Here is a 17,385-nt window from a genome sequence, read left to right as displayed (position 1 = left end):
ATGCTTTGGGGCATAAATATCATATATTCACGCAACGCAGCAAGCCACCTCACTGTGCTGCATTGTGTGAAAGGGAAAAGGCAGGAATGTGCTCTATTTAACATTATATGACACATTCCTGTGATCTGTGTGCGCTGACACACAAATTGCTGCCTAGCTCCAACATAGACACCCTTGCATCACTGTGCAATGTGACTGTGTTGTTAGTAGGATAGGTTTTGTGTTGATTTGCATTACTCCACATTTATCAGACCATGCAGGGACATGCATGATGAACTTGTGTGACTTGGTAAATGTCATTTAGGGTTTTGCATCGTCCTTGTGTTTGTGCCTATATTTCTAAAATGTCATACGATATTTCTGCAAAAATTGTGCCATTATATTGCATTTTAAATAGAATACGAGCATATAGCACCAGTTGCAACATGTCTTCAATGCAGTATTCTAATATCAGAAAGCTGGAAAATTTCCAGTTCAATATCTTTTAGTGATTGTTAGGAGAGTCCACCCTTTTCAACATGTACTCTATTGAGACCATAGTGAGTCATCGTTCAAGAGTAGAGCAGACTTTGATAAACAAATATCGAGGGATGTTGTTAAATCTATCCACATCAGAACCTCAGCCCACCAGACTGTGATTTATGCCTAGGCATACATCTCTGTATAAAGGCAATGAAATAACTCTGAGATTTACAGCTAGTGGTAGAGATAGCAATATTTGTCCTCACTCCGGTACAGGATGTGTTAGGAACATGTTCAACCATTAAAGTATTACAAGTCGTTAGCTGTATGGGCATAAATCCAGCACATTTCGTTCTACACAGTAGGGCTGAAATAATCGCCTATGCATGTAGAACAAAAATGTTAAAACAATATCGAAACAAGCCTCGCCTGAGAAAATATTATACCCCTCACAGCCAAAACTGGAAGCACATAGAGTCCAAAGAATGGGTTAGTCCCTCTTCTCCTTGATGCCATGGAATGTGACATCAGCTTTGCTGGTGAAAGAGAGAGAAAGAGCGCGAGAGACTGTGTGTGTGTGTGTGTGTGTGTGTTTCTTTGGGCTATGCCATCTCTTATGATTTTTTTCTCCTTTAAAACTTTATTTTATTTAGCTAGGTCTTGAGCTGACAGAGATATTCCCGACCTCCTTTGAATTCTATCTCATTCTCTCCAAAATCGCAGTATGTGTTGTGTGTGATTTACTTCAGGGCTCCTCGTGAGTAGATTAGTAAATTGCAACTTACTAACCATTTATATGGGTGTATTTTTTAATGTTCCAATGTGTGCTGTTTTGATTGTTCATGTCCACCTCTCACTGTGTAGTACACAGTGTCTAATGTCTATCCATTCCCTTTGCAATTCCCGCTTTTTAAATCTAAACCTTAGAACTGCATAGTTTTATGCAATCTTGTAGAGAGTTCCATACATAACAGAGAGTATTGCATTTATGAATACATGAAGTAGTAGTATAGGAGTGTAGTAGAAATGCACTTATATGCTTTGTTAATTGCCCCCTGTAGATTCCTCCCATAGCAAACAGTTGGAAAATGAATGATTTTCAGCTAGGCGGTATGCTTTCTCTCTTCCAGATTAAGGCACCCACCGCTAAAAAGGCAGGTTTGACAGGCGGTTGCAGACTAAAACCAAGACTTTAATGTCTCTGTGCAGCTGTTCAGGGTACTGTCATCCAAAAGTCCTGGGACAAGTCCTCTTCAGCTACTTATTCAAGCTAGAATGTATTATAACTCCCCTGATGTTTTCTCCATCCGATAGTCCGTCATCAGTTTCTACTCTTGATTTGTAGTACAATGAGCATTGAATGAGGTATTAAAAGGGCACGTGCTAAGGTGTGATGAATTTGAGCCACGGATCAAGGCACTGTGGGCAGATTTACAAAGCCCATATTGTGTCATTTTTCCCATGTTCCCATGTTAACAATGACGCAAAAGTGGCAGAAGGGGCTTGTAAATCTGCCCCTAGATGTCTTACATAGGTCCCACTTTCTCTTTCCTGAAGTGCACTCATGCTGTTCACATATGCCTATTGGATTTTTGCAAACATTTTTGTAAAATCCAGAATTGCAAAGGTGTCTTTGATGAGTCAGACTCTTGCTGGGACAAGTGAGCTCTCTAATTACCAGTCGAACCTCATTGTACAGCAAATACTTCCCTTACTTTTATGATTAAGCGACCGAGGCTTCCACAAAAAGGTCAAGAAGAAAGCAGGAATGAACATAGCTGTACTGATCTGACCTCCTTTACAGCCGTTCTACACTCAGGGCTCAATAAGGCTACACATATGTATCTCAATCCATTTCCCAAAGTTCCTTCCTAGATTGAATTCATTGGTCTAAATAGTTTCCCCCGTCAGTCCAGAATAGTAATTAGCCCATAATCTACCCCTGATTAACTACTAGTTTAAAGTATAAAACCTCTCTTGTAGTACTTTTTAGTCTATGTTATTATTTGTATTACAATGATTAACACGGCTATATGTCTTTTCGGCCTGTCCTCTATAAACAATCTCAGTGTTTAAATGTTTAATTGTATACAAAGATAACAATAAAGATTAATTATAAAAGAAATACCTTTAATATAAAGTACTTTGTCCGACGCACACAGAAATAAATACAATAAAAGAAAAAATTACACCATGTTTGTTTTTGCCTTCCATATTTTATAAGTTATTCTTATAGTCCATATTTATATGAAACACTAAGCAATACAGTATTTTGTCTGAGTAGTTTTTAATTCTCATCTCACTTGTTTCTATGAGAAGGATTTCAGTGTAAATCTAGCAATATGTTAGAATATTGGAAATTGTCTGGTACAATGCACAGTTAATATTGTTGTATGATCCTAGTGTCAATGGAAGTATGGAAAGTTTCAACCTTATGATCAAGGGTACGATATAATTAGCGTCTGTTGGTAAGCAACATTGGAAAGAATAGGTCTGCAGGTCTACAGATTGGTCACATGAAAAGGATGGATTAAATGAGCTACCCTAATACTAGTACGAAGAGACAAAGAAGATATAAAAATCACACTGAGAAGGTACATGAATTGTATAAAATATCACAATTAGGTGTGGGTGAAATATTCTGTTCTGCCAGTGGAATTGGAGGAATTTTGGCAACTCTGTGTTACTCCTGTAACGCGGAGTTCCGGCCAAACTCCACCAATCGCTGTGTGGCTGATTTTTTCTTGCTTGCGCCAAAACGGCAAGTGGGTGAGCACAAATTGGGGACCACTAGTTAAATTTATCTGGATATCTGGCGACATTTTTCCGACGTAGCCGGCTGCAGGCAGTTGAGGCTGTTCATAGTTAGAAGGCTGCTGCTCGAATCGAAAATCTACTAGAGTGGCAGCAAAATGAACTCAACCAGCTGTGCACTCTGAGGTGTGCCGAGTGGTGCAGTTTGCACTGATTTTTCAACTCGTTTGAGCTCCCAGCGCTAAATCATAGCATCAGCAGCACATCATGCCTATTTCTGCCCGTTGGTGGAACTCCTTGGAATCTCATTGAGTTTTTTCGTAACTTTGTGGAATTCCACGGAGTCACATTCCCCAAGTTCTGCCTACCTCTAACTATAATGTCAGACATGGGGAAGAGATGCTGAAGTGAAATTTGGTCAGAGGATAGTCAAGAAGCATGGCCATTAAGCTGCTAAAATTGAAAGTGTCTAGTGAACCAAAAAGGACAGTACATGCTTTGAATAATGATGTACGGGTCAAAGATGGGAAAGTGTGCCATGAATTACTTGATTTAAACTAGGGAAAGTGAGGATTAAAAAATGACAAGAGCAACAGTGAGAGTTATGGTCAATGTTACTGGTGGTTGTATGAAGAAGAAAGGGAACTATTAATTCTTTGATGTTAGATTGTGAGGGTGGTAAACTTTCACTTTTGTGTAAATGTACAATCTTTTGAGTATTCCCTAAGAGTTTAATTTTTCTAATAGTAATTATATGGCTGCTGAGACTTTGCAACTTTGCACTCATGAAGAAGACTCAGAACACAAAAAAATAGCCTGTCATCTTTTTAAGTGTTGGGTTGTTCTCCAACGGCTGAATCTCCGCAGTCGTAAAATTACTAATAGTAATTTGTGAATACCCCTAAAATTGTAAACTAAGACAAAAGTGTATGTTTACCTTTGTGAATCAGACTCTTAAAGCCTGATTATGATCTCGGGTGGAGTTGCCTCCGAACTGCATCTCTGCTGTTTCGGAACCATCTGACTGTGGGTCGGAGATCCGGAACCACAATTATGGTGCGGTTGCAAACTACAATTTCCCTAAGGGAGCTTGTGCACCGGTCGGAAGTTGGATGCAGCACATGCTCCCATAGACAAATGGGAGTTACTGTAAATCCCAGCACCGTGGGGCTGTGACTGTGGCAGGCACCTTGCAGTGCCTGCCACACTATGCAGGGATTTACAGCGGGCCCACAACCGGAGGCTGCAGAAGGAGCGGGGTCCTGCTAGGGGTACCCAAAGTCACTTTCTGACAGTTTTTTCCATTATGGAACGCCCTACATGGAAAGGCTGTGGGAAACAAACATCATAATCCTAACAGCTGAAATGGCATTTGTTAGGGATAATGATCAGATTCCGACTGTCCGACGGGCTCCTTGAGCCTGTTGGATTAACAGGCCGGTATAAATAAGACGGTCAGAGTTTAAAGCATGGATGTCGGAGCAGTGGTCGGAGGCTTTCCGAAAAACATCCAAATGAGGCCCTTAGTGTATTTATTTAGAGGATGTTTGCCAATGGTATTGCCATAGGGAAAGTTCGCCCATTACGAATATACAATGAGCACCTTTAATCTACAGGGTACAGATGTACTGGATGAGCATTTTATTCACATACAGCAGCAAGACTGTGGCCAGGCAAGTGCGGTCATCCAAGACGTAGGCATTATGATGTCAAGCTATGTAGATAATGCATTTACTTTGGTGTAGTCACATGTCAGAACAGGAGACAAAGTTAACCATTGCTAGAAATTCAGTAGGACCTAAAAGCAGCACTGTTCAACCATATGTTTGCTTTTGCATGCATAAGACACAATCTGCTAGCTCTTAGTACTAAACTCTAAAGTACAATTACTTCTAGCTTTTAAAAAGAAACAACAAACTCCCTCCCCTGCTTGTTTTAAGAGCCACACTAACACCACTGCTAGCTATAAAAAAACTATCTTTAGTGCTGGCTCTTAATAGTATATAGCAAACTACAGTGGCTCTGTTGGGGAGTGCCAATCGCTTTGCTGATAAGTACAAATCATTAGAAATCATGGAAACTTACATTTACTTAAAGAGTCCAGTAGAATGAATTAGCGCGCACTACAAAAATACAAAAGCAAATGGAAAGACACCCTGGTAAACATGAAGGACTCAAAAGTATTTGCAAAACATATAAGTTATTCAATTTTTCAAAAGGAATATTATCAAAAGAGATTTTCAACAACAATATACATATAGTCAAGCTGTGCATGTAAGACACAATAAAAATAGTGACAAGTGTTTCAAAGTGACATAAGTGCTCAGTGCTGGTGACCAGGTGCATATATACAAGTAATGGACTATGTACAGAAATATACAATTTACAATAATGGTCAGGAAAAGTTTTGGGAAATCTCTCTGGTCAAGGCTCAATTGCTCAGCAATGGGACACAGAGATATTTAAAGGCTGCACCAAGGTTTAAGTATCAACGTTTCGACCCTGACAGCACATAATTGATATGTTGCTGCAGGTCTTCATCAGGACAGGGGATAGCCTAGGATAGCTGAGACCTAATATAAGGGGATGTTCTAAAATGAGCCAACATGAGAAAAGGACTAGTGATGGCCTTTACTCACCCCATGGGTACAAAGGCATTTTGCGCAATTTTGGGGCAGCCAGATGGATCTGAGAAAAATAGAGATTGATTACCAGGTCCTTCATTGGATTAGGTAAGCTAACAAGTTTTAGGAGCTCACAGTTGAGTGGAAACTGGCCTTACCTGCAGAAATCAGGAAAGCACAGCCTCAACAATAAGTGGGGAATAAGAAAAGCCTAACCAAGGGACCTTTTTGGGAAAGTTAATGCCCTGATAGAAAACGCTATTAAGTGTGTTGTAGTATACTGGAGTCAGTTATTTATCAGAAAATATACACCAGCACATCGGTAAATAAAACGTACCTATGGTTTGGCAATGTCTGGGACAATTCCAATTGGGACCAGAATGAATTAATCAAGGCCAGGAACCCTATAAAAAACTGGGCCAAGGTATCAATTTAAACGATCAGCCCGTTAGTGGTTGAAGCATAACAGCCACAAGGGTAATGAAGTCTTACCTGTGGCTCGGTAGTGAGTCTGGAGGAATCCAGATTATTTAACAATTAAGGATGATCCAGGCAAAAAGTCCTGGGAAATGATGAAAAACCTTTGTTAGGAATTCTTTAGTGTAAGGGTTAAATTCACGCTGTAAATTTAACTGGTTGTTCATGAAAGCGCTTACCGGGAATGCAGGCAACAGCTCAGCAGTCTTGAAAACGAATGAAGATTCCATTTCTAAATACCGCACGCCAGCGTGCATGAGGACATGTTACGCCGTGCAGCAGCTGACTGCTGTCTACCCGGCCGCTAGTCACAGTGACGTGGCACCACTTGCAAAGACCGAGGGCCAGTGCATAGGACTAATTACAGTGACAGACTATGTTACACATTTCTACTGTTGTAATTGTAAAAACATGCGTCTGTGTATGTACAAGATATTTTGTAAACATACCTTGTCATTAATCAGCCGACCTGTGTGAAACCCTGAGACAAGTATACCCAGGAGGGACTAGTCAGTCATGATGTCAGAAGATTGTAAAAAATATTACACATGTCATATATAAATAGATGTTAAATGCACAGGTCATGTATAAATAGATGTTAAATGCACATATAAGACTAAAGCGTGCGCCGACCCTGGAGGTTACAAAGGGTCCTGTTGAGAAATACATAAACTCAGGGCACTGGTACTTTCAAATGGTACACAGTTGCAAACAGGTTAACAGCTCTTACATGCCTGATACAGGTATGCAATGCATACTGACCTTGATGGTTACAATAGGTCATATTGCAACAGGATAACATTACATGGAGGGACCCCTATGGAGAACAGATGTTACATGTAGACTATCTCAGCATTATTGGGTTCGAGCATTTTGAAGTTTGTATCTATAGTAGCCCTATTTGTCTAGAAGTTTCCTCCTGTTCGTTCAGGCCCTTATTGACTGAATCCAGACAATGTATCCATTTACCTTCCTTTACGTTGAGGGAGGATACAATTGAACCACCTCTAGGATCTGGACATAACTTCTCTACCACCCACCACCTCAGGCTATCAGGGATGTGCTTCTTAAAGTTAAAGTTCTCCACTAATGGCACTCCTTGTACCTTGCATTTGATCATGCTCATATGTTGTAGTACCTAGCCTTCAGTTTTTGCATAGTTTGCCCTATATAGAGCATATCATAAGGACACTCCTTGCTAAGTGTATTGAAGGTGTTGGCACATACAATATTGTCCTGGGTTGGGCCTTTTCTTTCTGAAGCAGAAGGTCACGGGGACAGTACCAGGCGCCTTTTCTTGCCCTCTTAAGAAGTTCTAATGGGTAACCTCTTTCACGGAGATGACTGGTTAACGTTTCTGTCTCCTTGAAACAATCAGTCCTATGTGTGCAGTTGCGTCTCAAGTGAAGAAACTGCCCGGAGGGGAGGTCATCTCTCAGGCTACGTGGATGATGTGAATCATATTTCAGAAGTGTATTCCATTCCATTGGCTATCTATGCAGGTCAGTGTATAATTATCCCTCCTCTGTTTTAAAGATGAGATCCAGAAAGCTGATGGACTTGTTGTCATGCGTCATTGTGAATTGTATGTCCAGAGATCAGTTGTTGAGCCAATCTTTGAAAGACAGCAAGCTGATTTCACTTCCGGTCCATATCATTATAACATCGTCAATATAATGTTTCCAGACTTCTATCTGGTTGATGATGGGGTTGGTGTCCCTATACAGGTGCTCATCCTTGTTGGTCCATGAAGATGTTCGCTAGACTGGGGGCAAATCCTGCCCCCATTGCGACACCTTTACACTGGTAATAGTATTGATTATTAAAGACAAAATAGTTCTTGGCCATGGTGATGTCCAACAGTGCAATCAAGAAGTCAGTGGGCATCCAATGTGGCGTAGGGCGTTTGTCCAAGGCGAAAGTACTACTTCCAAAGCCTTTCCTTGGGATATACTCATATAGAGGGAGGACACGTCCAGATTCACTAAAAACTGGGTATTTGTATTGAAGGAATGCTCCTCCAGAAGTTGGATAATGTGCATGGAGTCGCGGACATACGATTTGGTCTCAAATACACATGGCTGCAAGAATTCGTCAATATTCTTGTTCAAAGGCTCAAGGATCGAACCGCAACCCGAGACTATTGGTCTTCCTGGTGGGTTATTCAATATTTATGCACTTTCGGTAAAGTGTAAATTGTCAGAATCCTTGGATCCTTGGCATTCAGGAACTCATACTCATGTTGGCTCAAGAATCGTAGTGCGAGGTCCTGCTTGGTCAGGTCTTCAATCAGTTGTTTAACTTCAGTCGTTGGGTTTCTTGATATGTTCCGGTAGCTCTCAGCAACATCCAGTTGTTGTTCAATTTCTGACACATAATTTTTTTGTATCCTGAATGACCACCGCACCGCCTTTGTCAGCAGCCTTGATGTTAATTGCCTCATTGGCACCTAAGGAGCATAGAGCAAGGCGTTCTTCTTTGCTGATATTGTAATTGATATATTGTGTGAAAGTGGATGAAGGGATTATCATTTGTCCCCACTTCGCCACCTGATTCCTTCAAAATCAAGTTGGAACTTCAGCAGTTTTGCAGGAAGTTTAGGTTGAAGTACCATTTTAGGGACCATGATTATCATCCAACTGCTGCAGCAACAGCTTTTAGGCCATCATTCACTTTCACTTTAATGACTCAACGAATCCTGACATATGAGCAAGTAGTACTGAAAGAGACCATGGACCTATTGCACAATCGCAAATATATCAATAGCACAGCATTGTCCGTGATTGTGACTGTGAACCTGAAACAAATGCACCAAGTAGCATACTACTATTGCAGGTCATATGAATTGCACTTCATCTCATGAAAGAGTGTGGGCTCAGCCTGGAAAAGATGGCACACACATGGTGCTCGTATAAACCTCTTTGGGCTATTTTACGAGACCCACCTCAGAGAGTATAAAGTGTCCGATTTCAAACTAGACGTTACTGCGAGTGAAAGGTTAGAAAACCCATTACCTCTACAATGTGATGTATAAAAGGCGCTTCCATTAGTCGCACTAAACAACATCACTGCGAAATGTGTGTGGGTGTATCCATCCCTCATAGTGGGAACTGGTACAAGAGATGTGAGCACGCGCCCTCTGTCAAGAAATGTTCTTCTTTGTGGCACCAACTTTAAACAGTCATGTTTCCTTTTGTGAGGCGGCATGTATGGATCTCTTTTATTCTCTCATTTTGCCTGACATAATGGCCATGTAACTTCCTGATGCCTGTGTCCTTCCGCAAATTGAATAGTTGCTACATAGTGGCAAACACGAGAATGGATCCTCAATATTGGGTGCAAGTGTCTCATTCCAGAGCTATAAATCTCAAGCGTTCCATCTGAAACCAATGGGAAAGCCCCACATATTGACCAAGGTCAAGAAGTGTTTTTTTTCTGTCTGCTCTGCGCAGCCATGGTGCCGCTACTTAACTAGGGATGGGTGGAACTTTGCGGAATTCCAGAGTTTTTATGTAACTCCTCAGAATTTCACAGAGTAAAACTCTGCAAGGTCCGTCAACCCCTATAAAATAAGCAGTAGCCATTAATACTAGTGGGGCATAAAAATGTGGTCATTATAAACATACATATTTATTTGCATATATGCTACTTTATACCACTTTTTCTTAATAGGTTCCGTTGACCGTACTGGAGCAGGGATCTCAGTTAAGTTATCAGTTTACCAGAAAAAATACCACCTGGTCAGGGAGAAATCCATGCTGTAAAGGGCAATGGGCCCTTGACTCTGGATACAATTAAACTAGAGCAGTACGTCACACAAAATTATGATCACATTCACTATTCTATTTGAAGCCAATAATGAAAGTTTGTTATGAGTTAAAGAGTTATAATAATTGCATTTTCAAAGTATTTCATATTTATTATAATAAGCATATAAAGCAATCAATATCGATCATTAGTTTGCCAATAATCAAAGATAGTCATTAATAATCATTAACTTTATCAAGTGCATTCTGGAAAGGAAAGAATCCCAATTCTAGGAATGAGACAGGAAGGTGTCAGTCAGAACTCATCAAGATCATGTTCTCATTCTCCTGAACGAGGTCATACCCGACCTCCACTGCAACCGATACCAAGCGGTTCTTGACTCCTAGAGCGCAGACATTGACAAGCGCTTCAAAATGCCCCACCCTTACATTCCCAAAGTCGCATTTACCTATCAAGTGACAATGCACATCATATTTGTAGCTTTCTCTAAGATTCTGAACACCACACCTCCATCAAAATTGGCACCAAGGGTTTTGTCTCCTAGAGCACGAACATTGACAAGCTCTTCAAAATTTCCAACCCCTAGATCCCCAAGTCACAATTACCTAACGAGCGGCAATATACATTATGACTGTGGGTTTATTTAAGATTCTGAACACCACACCACCACCATCTGAGGCATTACAAGCAACAAGATAAAACCATTATCAATGGATTAGCATTTACAACCTTCTCCTCCATTTGCTACATATCTTTGCAATCGGTCATGCGTTATTTTTGAGTTTACCCACCTGGGGTTATATAACAAGTTTACTCTTTTAATTGGATATGTAATGTATGTTTTCTTTTCCCAGCCATAGGTACTACTAACCTGTTGCTAGGATGAAGGGTGAGTTAATTACCTACCCCTATAGGATGCTTACATTTAGTGCCCTAGCGTTCGATATAGGTCCTGAAGAAAGCCCTTTTGCTTGGACTACTAGGTGCTGGAGAACAATAGCACTTCTACACAAGCACCACCATGTTTTTAAACCTTGCCACCTCTTCTACCAACTAAACTTTGTTTGGAAAGGAGAGCTAAGCAATTTTTATCCACTTCACTTTTGTTCAGCCTATTCCTGATCACTACTGTTAAAACCAGGTGGTCAACCTCGGGGTGGAGGGAAGCATACTATCAAAACAAGAGCCAACGATGATGCTTTCACATTCTAAGAGAAGTGGAGAATAAAGATATACCGCTCCATCGCTCCTGTACGTGAATGATGGTTTTTAAGTTGGTTACCACACTTGACCCTAGTATTACAGGTACAAATGATCCATTCTCCCCTTTGACTACTTGCTTCTTTCTTTAGTCTTCCTTCTATTTAGATAATAACTACAACTTTTGAAAAAGGCAAACAAGTTGTGTAAGCAAATCCCTATTATGTATACTGGCACAAAAATAGTCCTAATGAATACTCCTCCAGCAGTAGCAACTCAGTTACTAAAAGAAGAAATTCCTTTCCCTTTAATTATATGGTATATAAGAACAGCAGTGTTCTGTCAATATCTTGCAGTCTCCAACGTGCTCTGTGAGCAAAATGTCTAATGCTAGGCAATTTTGTAAAGCCATGGATCTAATAGTCCCTAATTCGGCATTGACAACTCAGAAAGCTCCAGAAGTGCTGGTTGCCAATTTATCAACAATAGTTGAATGTTTTCTGATTTTCAGATCATTTAAGATTACTCCCACTGGTGGGGTGATTATTCCAAAAATATCTCCAACTAACTGGGTTCCATCACTTATACTGCATGTGTGATGGTGGGATGATGTCATTGTTAAATCACCTATACTGTATACATGATACATTTTTAGAAACAGCAAAGCTAAATAGCAAATACCATTCCAATCAATTGGAAATAAGCATTCAGTCCACAAACAAAAAAACTTCTTGTATGACTGATTCTTCTCCTTGCAAGATTTGCCAAGAACCTTCCAAAATTTCAAATATGTGATCACATTTACTAGCTCCCACTGATCTTTTTCTAAATTGGTTTCATTTTTCGAAAATGTATAATTTACCCTTTTGTCTCCTGTCCAATTTCAACTATAGACAAATCATTTTCTTTTTGAATTTATCTTCTTCCTTCTTCTAAACATGTTTTAAGACATCTTCCCCTATATTTTTACTACATCTAAAGTTTGATCTCCTTCCCTCCAATGTCATAATGAATACTTTCTCTAAAGGTCTCATTAGGCATGTTACATTTTTCTTGTATGCCCTAGCGTCTACAGGTAAGTATGGCCTAAAATATTTCCCAAGCTGTGCCCAGTTGATTTTCCTGTGGGAGTAGATTCATGCTCTTCTGCAATGGAACTTTTGAAAAAATAATGCCATAGTTTCAATGATAATATTCAAAGTGTTCTTTGAATATTATCATTGAAACTATGACATGACCTCTGACCCTGCTCACAGGCAGGTCGCTCCCCACGCCACCACACGGCGGCCAGCTGCCTCATACCTGATTCCTGCCGCCCGCCTGTTTTCCCTCTGTTTCCCGCCCCTTCCTGCCGCTGTGTCCCTGCAGCCCCGCCCCCTGCTCCCCATTGTCCACCCTGCTCCCACATCCCAGCTGATCCTCCCTCTCTCTCCCCCTCTTAAGGAGGCCGCGCAGTGGCGTAGGAGCGACCTCTGACCCTGCTCGCAGGCAGGTCGCTCCCCACGCCACCACACGGCCGCCAGCTACCTCGTACCTGCTCTCCGCCACCCGCCTGTTTTCCCGCCGTTTCCCGCTCCTTCCTGCCGCTGCGTCCATGCGGCCCCGCCCCCTGCTCCCCATTGGCCACCCCGCTCCCGCCTTCCAGCTGCTCCTCCCTCCCTCTCCCCCTCTTCAGGAGGCCGCGCAGTGGCGTAGGAGCGACCTCCGACCCTGCTCGCAAGCAGATTGCTCCCCACGCCACCACACGGCCACCAGCTGCCTCGGACCTGCTCCCTGCCACCCGCCTGTTTTCCCGCCATTTCCTGCTCCTTACCGCTGCTGCGTCCCTGCGGCCCTGCCCCCCTGCTCCCCATTGGCCAAGCCCATCTGCGCCCGCCGCACCTGTGCCCGTCCGCACCTGGACCGCGCCCAGCGCCAGAACCCCTGGACCCAGCGAACGCCACAATACCAGACTCCGCTATGACGCCAGCACCCTCTACGCACTCAAGGCCGGCTGAAACCACACCTGCTTCCAAGCCGCCCCGAAACTGACTCACAGACCTTTCTCCTGCCACACCTGCAGCTTCACCTGCGACAGAGCCACCAAACCTCCAAGGACTGGACCCAACCACCTCCGCTGCATACTCCTCAACACCCGCTCCGCACGCATACACGCTGTCGAGCTCTGGGATCTGCTCGACTCCTCCGCCCCAGAAGTGGCCTTCCTGACCGAGACCTGGTGGAATGACTCCTCGGCGCCCGACATCGCCATAGCCATCCCGGACGCCACAAGATCACCCGCAGGGATCGTGCCAACGGAATCGGAGGAGGAATAGCCATCGTCCACAAGTCCACCCTCAAGGTCGCCACCCACGCAGACGACACCCTCAACATCGCCGAACACCTGCACTTCCGGATCCATACCGACCCCAACACCACCCTCAGAGGAACAATCAACTACAGAACCCCCGGACCCCGAGCTCAATTCAGCGACTCCACCGCCGACCTCGCCAGCACCCACGCACTCGCCTCCACAGACTACATCCTCCTCGGGGACCTGAATTTCCACCTCGAGAACAATAAATACGCCAACTCCGCCACCCTGATCGACAACCTCACCAACCTCGGCCTCAGACAACTCGTCACCGCATCCACCCACGCCGCTGGCCACACGATAGACCCCATATTCTCCACAGGCACCCACGTCACCTTCGACCACACCACCAAACTCCACAGGACCGACCACTGCTGCATCCATTTCACCTTCAATAAACCAACCACGCACCACCGCACCCAACAGCTACCTCACCACTGCTGGAGCAAAGTCACCGAAGACCAGCAAGAGAGCCACCTGGTTCACCGACGAGCTGCAGACCTCCAAATATGCATGCCGGAAAATGGAGAAGATATGGCTCCACGAACGCACTCTGGACAACCACCCAGCCCACAAGGACGCCACCCGCAGACATCACCACCTCATCAGATTAGCCAAGAGATCCTCCTTCAAAGATCGCCTGGATAACTATGCAAACGACAGCAAAGAGCTTTTAAGCATCATAAAGGAACTCTTCAACCCCAGCGCCAACGCCAACGAGATACCGCCCTCACAAGAACTGTGCAACTCACTGGCCATCTTGTTCCACCACAAGATGGCTGACATCCATGACAGCTTCAACACCATATCCGCCCGACTACACCAGACCCCACCTCCCCTGTGAACACCACCAGCGCCAACCGCCTGACCACTTGGTCCAACATCAATGACGACGAGACACGCAAGGTCATGAACTTCATCCACTCAGGATCTCCATCGGACCCATGCCCACACCACTTATTCAACAAAGCAGACGCTCCCATCGCACCCCAACTACGGAAGGTCATCAACATCTCCTTCGAAACAGCAACATTCCCGGAAAGCTGGAAACACGCCGAAATCAACGCCCTGCTCAAGTAGCCCAAGGCGGACACCAAGGACCTCAAAAACTTCCGGCCCATCTCCCAGCTCCCGTTCCCAGTGAAGGTCATTGAGAAAATCATCAACATGCAACTGGCCCGCCACCTGGAAGACAACAACATCTTGGACCCGTCCCAGTCCGGGTTCAGGCGAAACCACAGCACCGAGACAGCCCTCATCGCCGCCACAGACGACATCAGGCGCCAACTAGACAATGGCGAAACATCAGCCCTCATCCTCCTGGACCTGTCAGCCACCTTCGACACGGTCTGCCATCGCACTCTGAAGACACGCCTCCTAGAAGCCGGAATCCAAGAGAAGGTCCTTGACTGGACCACGTCCTTCCTCTCCGGCAGAACCCAGAGCATCCGCCTCCCGCCCTTCCGATCCAAGGCCACCGACTTCATCTGTGGCGTCCCCCAGGGCTCATCCCTCAGCCCGATGCTGTTTAATGTCTACATGGCCCCCTTGCACAAGTGGCCCACCAACACGACCTCAATATCATCTCCTACGCTGACGACACCCAGCTCATCCTCTCCCTCACCAAGGACCCACACACCGCCCAAACCAACCTCCACGAGGGAATAAAGGCCGTCGCCGACTGGATGAGAAACAGCCGCCTGAAGCTGAACTCGGACAAGACGTAGGTACACATCCTCGGACCCACCCCCTCAGCCTGGGACGACTTCTGGTGGCCGACCACACTGGGAACAGCACCGACACACACCGAGCATGCACGCAACCTTGGATTCATCCTCGACTCCTCCCTCTCCATGTCTAAACAGGTCAACGCCGTCTCCTCCTCCTGCTACAACACCCTCCGCATGCTCCGCAGGATCTGCATGCGGATCCCGACCGAAACAAGAAGAAAGGTGACACAGGCCCTCGTCAGCAGCAGACTGGACTACAGTAACACACTCTATGCAGGAATCCCAGCCAAAGACCTACGACAACTACAATGCATCCAAAACGCCTCTGCCCGACTGATCGTCAATGTCCCCCGCCGCAGCCACATCACCCCCCACCTGTCAGACCTACACTTGCTCCCCATCGACAAGAGGATCACCTTCAAGCTCCTCACCCACGCACACAAAGCAATCCACAACGCCGCACTAGCCTACCTGAACACCAGACTCAGCTTCTACACCCCCAACCGCCAGCTCCGCTTCACCAGCCTCGCCCTTGCTGCTGTTCCCCACATCCAACTAATAACCTCCGGTGGCAGACCCAAGACCTACTCGCCTTCAGAAGACTATTCAAGACCTGGCTCTTCAAGCAGTAGCGTCACCCCCTCCCCTCAGCACCTTGAGACCCTCACGGGTAAGTAGCACGCTTTACAAGTACTCTGATTGATTGATTGATTCTCGCCTATATACTAAACTAAGAAATACACTACATGTGCTTGCGTATGACAAAGGTATATGGTGGTATGTCACCTCTTCTCCAGCCGATGAATGTTAATGTCCACAGATATAACACTCCTTCGTATTTATAACCTGAGTGTATTCCTCAACTAATCTAGAATAAACTTTTTTTGAGTATTCTTCTGTCATGTGACTCACACATGATGCCTTCAATTCTGACTCATTTACTGTATGTGCAGGTTTAATAGGAGTAATGGTAGAAGTAATCTTCTCTTTCTCTGGTGTGAGATAAATCGCTAATAACACTGTTGGAACTACTAATAATCTAATACCCATAATGAGTTTCCATCCAGCCCTATTTAGGACACACATGTTTGTCTGTAGTCAGATCGTTAAACAAAAATATAGCAGGAATGATTCAGCAGTCTATTTCTTGACTTTCTTTAAGCAGCTTCTTGAATTTTCTTTTACAATTAGCTCATTTATCTTTATTTACAACAGCCTTCGTATAGTCATCCCTATTTCTACTCCATATTCTTCTAAATTTGTTTATCCTACTCTTCTAAAGTAACCTTGGGCAACCTTGCACTTTCTCAATCAATAATGACTCAACTCTTTTATTTCTTCTCAGAAATCCTTAATATCAGCTTGTTCAAACTTGTCTTTAAAGTAACATCATGGGGTTTCAAACAGTCTGATCTCTAGTCAATTAAATCCAGTATTGGGATGTTTCGCACTTGTCCATTCAGGTGCACAAAACCCCCAATGTGGCACCCTTGCTCTTTTTGATTTTCTTGGTATCTGTTGATTTTCTTCTTCTGTGTCACTTATACTGCCCAATTCTGTTACCTCAGTGATTGTTGGCAGTATGCATTCAACGGACAATCTCAATTTCCTTTGAACATGATTATGTGGGCATTCAGCATTGTAAGGTGCTCTTCTTGGTCCAGTACTTGTCCCTTCACTTGGATCATCTATTTGTTCAAGTATTGTCTCAACTGTGGTCTCAGGTTCAGATCTTTTCTCTTTTTCTTCTTCTCCAGAAACTTCAATGTCACTTTGTGAAATCACAGGAAATCAAATTGGTGTGACTGCCTGTAGTTCTTCAAACCCTTCTCTTTCCTGCTGATGTGCCTCTTGTGGTACCAGTCTTTGCACGTATCCAACTTGGTATGATTCTCTTTGTTCTGGCTCAAAGAACACTATTTCTTCATATGGATTTCTTGCTCTCTGAGTGTGTGATGCATGCACCCAGTTTGATATTCCAGCGCATTTAACAGCAGCGTTTGTGATGAGAATCACC

This window comes from Lissotriton helveticus, chromosome 2_1 (genome assembly GCF_964261635.1).
Source record: "Lissotriton helveticus chromosome 2_1, aLisHel1.1, whole genome shotgun sequence".
Taxonomy (NCBI): Eukaryota; Metazoa; Chordata; class Amphibia; order Caudata; family Salamandridae; genus Lissotriton; species Lissotriton helveticus.
The sequence above is the reverse complement of the archived record's forward strand: the minus strand, read 5'-3'. Positions refer to the sequence as shown.